The sequence below is a fragment of the Limulus polyphemus genome, unplaced genomic scaffold (genome assembly GCF_000517525.1).
Source record: "Limulus polyphemus unplaced genomic scaffold, Limulus_polyphemus-2.1.2 Scaffold711, whole genome shotgun sequence".
Classification (NCBI taxonomy): Eukaryota; Metazoa; Arthropoda; class Merostomata; order Xiphosura; family Limulidae; genus Limulus; species Limulus polyphemus.
In genome coordinates, this window is record NW_013666321.1 from 205,095 (window position 1) to 214,719 (window position 9,625).

General features: G+C 34.0%; 1 protein-coding gene across 2 annotated transcripts in view; it reads right to left on the reverse strand.

The window, feature by feature from the left end:
• The window catches only part of LOC106460111 (serine/threonine-protein kinase mig-15-like), a 104,864-nt gene that overhangs the window by 65,016 nt on the left and 30,223 nt on the right, over nucleotides 1-9,625 (reverse strand). The window lies entirely within an intron of this gene.

Sequence of the window (9,625 nt, forward strand, 5' to 3'; positions counted from 1 at the left end):
ATTCAATTATGTACAAGCTGCCCAGTGTCGGCTAACAATACGAAGAATTAAATTGTGGCGAAATGCTACAAGTTCTTCAAATACTTATAGAATGATAGGTTTATTTTTTGTGAGTGTAAAATACTTAAATACACCAGTTCAATAAATATTACAATTGAAACCTTATTGTATTTAGAACTTGGTTATAAATATAACTTTCCTATGTCTATTTAAATACTGCATTAAAAAACAACAAGAAAACAAGTAAAGAAAAACTTCAAAAAAGAAAGTAAATTTAGGGATGGCATTAGCATCATCCCTACATAATACATCAGGCAAGAATTAACATATAGTAATATATAACTATTCAATCACAACCGAGTTTAATTTATCCTATTTTTGTTTATTAACATTCTACTACAAATCCCATACTTACTATGTTGTTTACATTATTTTTGAAAGATTGATATTAACCATCCCTACATTTACTTCCTTTGAAAAAGCATTTTTTTTTCTTTACAGGAACGTCTTAGTGTCTTTAAAATTAATTAACAGTTGTTAGTTGCCTTTAAATTGGTTTTTACAACTCATCTAGATATTCAACAACCAAAATGTTTTAATGCGACTGTTGCTTTTCTAGCATAAAAAAAAACAAAAAACCTTTAAATCCTGGCATGAATAAAATGTGATTCAACCCTTTTCTTTCCATGTGTGAACCAGAACCTGCACTTTCCCAGCTTCATACGTCACTATCAGTGAAAATGCGATGAGTCACGTTGAGGGCTGTTTTGCTTCAGGAATGAAGTTTTGTACGGACTATGACGAATAATTTTAGGAAACACACAGAAAGGTTACACTCTGATCCAAGAGAGAAAATGAAATGCACAGAAAGGTTACACTCTGATCCGAGAGAAGAAGAAAAAGGTATATTATTATTATTGACGTGCTGTGAAATACTGTACGTTCAGTATATCGAAGCTTCTTTTATAAATTTATAGTTTGATTCTGTGGCAATTAATTTAAAACAACTGAAAAAGCTGTGACAGCAAACAGTTTTTAAGACGAAAATATTACTGTTTTCGGCGTGTGTTTGTGGATTAGTTACTTATAATATTATACATTTAGAAATAAGTTTTCTTGATTATTTTCCCCTAAAACACTAAAACGACTGATATTTTTCTTCTGACGTCAAATCCAAACCACTCGCACAAACACACACATACTATATAATCTAACCAAGTTTGATTGTGGGAGTTTCAAAAGATAAAATAAATTTAGTTTTATGAAAAATGTTCAATCAAAAGTAACAAGTATAGAATAAGTGAACTGTAAAATAAGAGGCAACAATCTGAAGAGTGAAATCTCCTATCAATTAATTTTAAAATTCATTGTTGCTATCATGCACGCAAACCATTATAGCCATCAAGTGCATCCAACATAACTTTGTCGAAAAAATAATAAAAAAAATCAGAGTTTTGATGATAGTCGGGAAGTTCAGGTTTTAGTTGTTTGTTTTTTCACCTTATGCTGAGTTAAATATGTACAGATATTGTTTTTAACATTTGAATTACTATAATTTATTGGAAATCTCGCAAGTTTTGATGAACATTATACAGATATATAAATTTGATATGCTTCATTATACTGTTACTGGCATCACCTGTATAAAACAGCTAAACCCCCTGCTAATAATTGCAATGTCACAAGCTAAACATGTTTATCATAATTACTAATTCCTTACAAATAAACTATTTTTCTTCTACAATGCGAGTTCTAAGAATAGGCTAAACAAGCTTATCATAATTACTAATTCCTAGCAAATAAACTATTTTTCTTCTACAATGCGAGTTCTAAGAATATGCTAAACAAGCTTATCATAATTACTAATTCCTAGCAAATAAACTATTTTTCTTCTACAATGCGAGTTCTAAGAATATGCTAAACAAGCTTATCATAATTACTAATTCCTAGCAAATAAACTATTTTTCTTCTACAATGCGAGTTCTAAGAATAGGCCTTTCTCCTGTGTAATTCCAAAGAGAGTCATGTGTAACAAGCGTGTAATGTTTGCAATATTTTTCATATTACAACTCAACTGGGCACTGCATGTATTGGTGTGCTAGAGCAAAATATAGCATGATTCTGAGAAACATAAAAGCAATCTAACACAATTTATGATATCTGTTACCGATAATTTAGCATCGACTAACAATTGAAATACAACACATAAATTAAAGTTTGCGTAAATGAAAACACATAAACGTTTACAATATTCCAATGCGAAAATATATAGTAAACATCTTAAAATTTTTACTTTACATTCTGTGAAATAAAACTTTAATAGTTTGTCGCCATTTTTATTTTGAAATGTCCCTGTGCATAATTCATAATTAAAATTCATACATGCTCCTACCTTATATAATAATTTACACTGAGCATAAATACACTCAAATGTAATCATCACGAAATGTTATATTAGAAATCAAATTCCTTATGTGTTTATTGTTTAGCAAAAGGCTACATACGGGGCTACATGCGCTCTGTCCATCACGGGGAATCGAGCCCGTATTTTATTGTCAGTTAGAAGTCCATAAACTTATAGTTCACGCACCGGGAAACTTTATCTAATTACGCATACTCAAGTGGGACGTACAATATTGTAAGTGTTGCACAATATTCCTTTCAGCCATACTGAGACCGACCGGGGCCTTGTTAGCGTGCACGGACTTTGAATCCGGATATTCATGGTTCGCAAACCGTTGCCGCAAAAAGCTATAGGGGTCATAGGTGCGTTATAAAGATGACAATCAAATCTCACTTTTCGAGCAGACAAGTGTAGCCCAAGAGATAGATTATAATGGGTGCTGTTGACTAGCTACCTTCCTTCTAGTATCAGCTAAAAATAAGGGACAGCTATGCACAGATAGCCCTTGTATAACTTTTCGCGACATTCTAAAATAAAGGAACGAACACAGTAACCTTCGAAGTACATTTAACGGCATAAAGTTGAACCATCTGCTAAAAAGGACCTACCTAAGCAAAGCTCTAAAATTATCCTGTACCAATTAAGATAGCTGAAAACTTTACCGTCTTGCAAAGCAGTAAGGAAATAAACTTATCCAGCAAGCTATGACAGATTATGTGACAAATAGTAGAAGTACATGTATCCATAATTTCTACACGGGTTTGAAAACGTGTAATTGAAACAGTCTTCTGACCCGAATCTTCACTCACAAGAAGATTGCAATAGGGTGGCCGCGTTTGCTGACTTGATATAAGCTTTTGATAAACCTCGGCTCCACGAAACAATAAACACAAATAGACTAGTTCAGAGAGAACAGGAAATTCATTCTATACGGCTTAGTATGATGCATTAGTGGTTGACTGCTAGACATTATTATAGCCGTGTGGGAGTTGAGCTAAAAACAGGTTTGGCTTCTACGTCATGTCGAAAGTTTACTGTTTACAGGAAGAATAAAGACGTTAACATTGTTCAGTTAAACTGGACATTGAATTTTATTATTTCAAGTTTTAAGATTTACCATTACTTTAGCATGTAAAATAAGAATCAAGTTTTACCTAATATTTTAAGCACAGGAAAAGAATATGAAAATCAGGGCAACGAGATAAGTTTCTGGCTGTAAAAGTGGTCCTGTATCCCAAAATTTTATCATTAAGTGATGTCTACATTTGTTTGTTTGTCTCTGTGTGAGTGTGTGTGTGAATATGGATAATATTTTCACACTAAGTATCGCAAGAAACGCGAAAAATAATGGATGAGTCAATACAAAAGATTGCGTATAACTCCCAAACCGTAACATATACATTATAATTATGTGGATACATACGAGATCATGGGGAACATATTCCCACAGATGGTAGATTTTGACATCTCAGAGTACTAAATACGTACGCTCTGTGACGTCACACCGAAATGATCGCGTCAATTTTCAATATTTTTTTTTCCTGAAATTTATGTTTAATTGTAATAGAAAACACGAAAAAATTGAGTAACCGACATCAGTTTATTAAAATAAACTGTCTTTATCATTTAGCTGGATTGGTGTAATTCATTACAGTACTTGTTCACTGTAACACTCTTAGTAACAGCTTCCGGACGCGGTAACGCATGGTACACAGTTGTGTGAAACTGACCACTGTGAATGACAAGGATGTGATGCTGAATGCTGTTTTTAAAACCAACAATCATCTGTTAAATGTCGTGGTACGCCAACACTTTCAGATAATCTCATAACCAGAAATCTGCAGGTGTGAGATCCGGTAACCGTGGTGGCCAAACGTGCAGGAGTCTCCTACTGATGATTCTTGCACCAAAAGCGTTCCGTAGCTGGTTCGTTACATGAACACGGTGTCCTGCTGAATACCCCTATCATGCCAGAAAGGTAACAACATGTTAGCTAACGTGTTGATAACGTGCACACGTGACCACAACAGTAAGAAAAATATTATCTATGAGCTCCTCTTATTTGGAATAGATGTCGAGATATAAACAGAGGAACAGTTTTGAAGTAGGGATTAACGTCACGAACATTTGAATGTCTGGTATAATGCATATGTTATGTTTTTAACGACTGGGGATGATACCCCCCCCCCACCCCCACCCCGAGTCGATAGTGGTAGAAGTACAGAGATGAATGTAATACGAGTATAAAATATCCACGCTTCGTTGCAGGGTTCAAAGGCCCTCTCATTATTCACAGAGGCCCTATTTTACTGATCAAGCTCTTCCATTATCTTCGATTTTTTTTTCCGTTACGTATAAAAACAATCACTAAAAACAACAACATGGGTATTAAGTTTGGTTCCGTTAGCTAGTAAATGGATATATTAACACAATTTCAAAAATTGTGTTCCCGGAATCCAGAGGGGAGCCAGGAACACAAAATCCAGATTCGAGTTCAGCGACCTTGCAAAAATACTCGTTTACCCCCCCCCCCCGATCATCGTGGATGACCTTTGGTTCCGGGTATATTTTAGCACCCCTTGGTATTCCGAAGAAATAAGGGTTAAGGGCTACACCATATAGATAAAGACAACCCTCGGGACACCCCAAGTTCGCCTGCCAAGTTGGGTCCATGGGTCCTGTTAGCCTCTAAAACTGTGGGAAGAGTTTGTGGGCAAATAAATTCACAAACACAAACAGCGTCAACTGGTATAGGATTCTGGCTTCTGTGATATCTACCCTCTATTTTAAACAGGTATAGGCAACAATGTGAAGACCGAAATCTCCAAAGAAAGTTTTCTGGAAGCATAACTGACATGTTGGATAATTTACACCGAAAAAAGATCTGCTAAAGCGGTGAAAATGTTTGGTTTATTTGACTTTTTATTCAATGGCATCTAAAATATATTAGGATTTACTGACGCTGACTAATATTACGGGAAGCTTTAGATTCAACAGAATAAAATTGGCCTTCAGTATTATAAATACAGTCGTATCGGCAAAATTTGCCCTAAATATGGGGTAGGAAATGTTGGTCGTGAAACTATCTTTCTGAGAAGTCCGATATTTTTGATCATATGACAGGAAAAATGCCAAATTACTTGCGTTGCTTTGTTCTCTCGAGAACGCAAGTTTATCATACAAATGTTAAGGTTATGTCTAGCTGTCACACCTCAGTTGATATACTTCAAATATTTTTATTATGTAACATCTGAGGATATACATTACTAGTTTGATACAGCATATTTTCTTAACTGTAAAAAAAGAAAGAACTTTCAAAATATGTTAGAACATATGAGAATAAAATATGACAACTTCGTTTTCATCACGAAACATTCAGTGTCAACTGTGTAAACAAATTAATAATTCATACATTAAAAATCACTTGGGTAAAATTTGTGCCACAATTATAGATAATTAGAAGAGAAGACTGTCTAGAAGTAAAGCACAAAAGGAACCTATATATACCAAGCTATTTCTATTCAGTAACTCGCTTTTCGGCTATTTCTATATATCTTTATAGTAGTGCTTAACATGAAACTTTTGTCTGATGGTGTTCAAATTATTTTGATATTCAGAACCACAGACACAGACGATTAAATATTCAGATATGATAAATTTTATAGGCGCAAAGAAAGAGTGAAGTTTTAAATATAAAACGTTTGTTTATTCTCGTATTTTTTGCAACTTCTTGGAGCTTTATATGAACTTTATATTTATGAAACATAATGGTTCATATAAAACTTCAAGTAGAAAAAAAAACGAACAACAATGAGTGGATAGAGCACGTGATGTCTACTTCTACCATGTATAAATAAATACCTGCGCACGAGCAAGTTCAATACATGCACTAGATGAAAGAACCAGCACAGATCGATAATTTGGTGCAGACACAACCTTTTCATCATTCTCAAGGTACTTTGTTAAAGATACCTATTGGTTTTCACACAGATAACACACTGGTTAAACTTGCATCATCATTACATATACATACATGTACTTTCCGCCTGGGTTATCCTTTGAATAGAAACCAGTCTTTTGATCTAACAACACGTGTATGTAACGTACAGGAATTCCATTCTTTAGCACAATTATGAAGAAGATATACGTTTCCACATCTTTCCTTTTGTTTAACTTAGTATCTGGTGGGAAAATATCATGACTCAAACAATGGAAATTGTAGCTACACAAAGTGTTCACTTAGGAGGGATTCATAACTTTCGAAAATGTAACTTTTCCAATGTTTTAAGAAATCTAGAATTACTACAATTTTAACCCACTGCTTGCGCGAGTTTCCTAAGTGCTTCATATTTGCTAGATTCGAACATTTAATGCTGAACGTATTTTTACTGCGTGGTTTGAGCTAATTAACCGACCCCACAACCATAATCTACTACCAGTGAAAACCCTTAAAAACTATCAATTATGACATCAACTCCATGAACAATACACGAACAATACTAATAGTAAATAATACTTATGAACAACAAACTAGTGTTAACCAGTAAAAAATGAATGGCAATATCCATGGATCAAATATTGGATTTCATTTTATTTGCGATCCTCGTGGATATATTAATTTATACTATTAGAATAAATAAACCGGATAATATTTAAATACGGAGTTAAATGCAAATGAAATCAACCATTTTTCATTTATGATGATATTATCACACTGCTTACTATAACTGTAAAAATCAGAAATATTGCGGCTCAGCATATAGGAACCGCTAATACAAGTTGCCTTTTAATGCAAATAAATAGGCAATTTGTGTCGAACGTTTTACAGGTATAATATAAAAATAGAGCAATGCAATTTATTGTAAATGAATGGGAAATTACAGTTTAAAAGGTTACACTTATTGTATTGTAAATTAATAGGAAATTATAGTTTAAAATGGTACGTTTAGTCGTTTACTTGTATGCCAAAAACTGTGGCTTTAAACCTTACGATTAGTACGCATATAGTAGCTGTTTAACTATTGTGAAAGGTAAAACAGGGTTAGTTGGGCAAGTACTTGCACCATGCTTTAGGAGTAACTCAGTCGTAAGGTTCTAACATTATTATTCGCTCTTGAGAAGCCCATAACGTTTATCATTCCGATGACCAAGTTATTCTGCTCTTTAGTTAGTGATTCGTAATCAAGATCTTTATCGACAGCTTATCTTAAAATTAATAACGATGTTTGTGAGTAACACATTAACACCTTTCCTATAACCAAGCTAAATATTAAAATATGTAACGATACTTTAATCAAAAATGCAATCACTAAAATTGTGAAAAACTGATGATAGAATGGGATAAAAGGAATAAAAATTCATTCAGAATAAAATTTGGACTGAAAACAATCCAACTGAAAAAACGTCTTCGGTGAAAACAGTTCTCAGAAGAAAGATGCCACTAATGATGACGATAAAAATGTTATGATGATAATGCTTCTATAGAATGCCAGAACTTTGAGAATGATGAATGCTCTTAGAACAATAAATATAATGCAAATGTAGGTATTAAAGAATGATCCCTTATAAAAAGACAGTCCCTTGTACAACATATATTTAAAGGTCATAGATGACGACGATCAAACACAGAAACCAGCACACGAAGGAAATACCTTTAAAGAGGCTGAACGTATGGTGTACGAAGCACTTTTATTTTCTACACTGAAGTGCTTTTAAGAAGAACACTAAACACGCTTACATTTTTTTTCATCAACTCAGACATTGACACCATTCATAAATCATGAAAACCAAACGAAAATTGATGGATGAAAACAAAAATGATGATCTGGAAGACTTTGATGATGCCGTGTAAAAAAGAAAACACTGCAGGGACGAAAAATTAATTAATGATTATGTGCTTAATAGTTAATACATAAAATTGATTACGACTACAATTAATCATGTGTAATTTTATTTATCAATCCATGAGCGACTCATAAAAGTAGCATAAAATATATAATTTACTTTATGCGCAAGCATGAAAAGAAGGGTCTCAACGTCTTAGGCGCGAGAGAAACCTCGTAAACTTTATATCGTGGGTTTCCTGGCTTGGGCGAGAGCTCGTAAAACCCCACAGTGTGGATATTTTTTCCTATATAATTTGCTGGTCAGTGTCTGAACAAGGTTCCATCGCCTTCGATCTGACATTGAACCTGGATAAACGTATCAGAGAACGATGTTTGACGTGGCGTTAAAACTCAAATAACCAGAAAGTCATTCAGTGGCCTTAACGTGTAATGAAAAGCCAGAGGACATTTTTCTATAAACACTAAAAATTGGTTCGAGCTGGTCAGAAATGACATCATGACCGTTCAAGAGAAAACCGCTTGTCCGCACTAGACTCCCCCCCCCAGAAAAATTTAGGTTGGATGGGTGACGTCACTAAAGAACTGCTATGTATGTGCTTGTTGAACTACCAAAAGGCATCATGACTCTGGAGGATTCACAGCGCCACTTGAAAAACTTTGCTCATTCAAGCTAAGTCATATTTTATCCCTTGATGAAGGTCTTTCGTGTAGATTTTTAAAACATTCAACAACATTTCATAATAAATAATAAGTTGAGCGCAAGCCTTTGCTCAGTAAGATTTTGACTTCTGAGGGTCAACAAGCAGCTAAGTTGAAAGCAAACCTTTCCACAGTATGAGCTTGATTTGGCTTCTGAAGGGCAACAAGGGACTAATTTGAACGCAACCTTTATCCAGTATGAGTTTAATTTAATTTCTGAAGGGCAACAAGGATCTAAGTTAGGCTTAAGGCTTTGCCCAGTATGATCTTCACTTCTGAAAGGAAACAAGGAGTTAAGTGCAAGTTTTTGTCCACTCAGAGTTTGACTTTTGAAGGTTAAGATTTGAAAATAAACAATGTACAATATTAGTAGCAACACAATCTCATATTTCACGCTAAAGATATAACAGAAAATACCAACGTACTCTTAAAAAATAGTCTACATAACTGAGGCCACCAATATTTATTATATTCATATTTGATAAACCCTAAGAGTAATTAAATGATGGAGTCCTTATGTTGAAAATAAACCACACACACACACACACACACACACACACACACACACACACACACACACACACACACACACATATATATATATATATATAGAGAGAGAGAGAGAGAGAGACATACATACATACATAACTAAACTAGTAGTACAACTAACTAACTT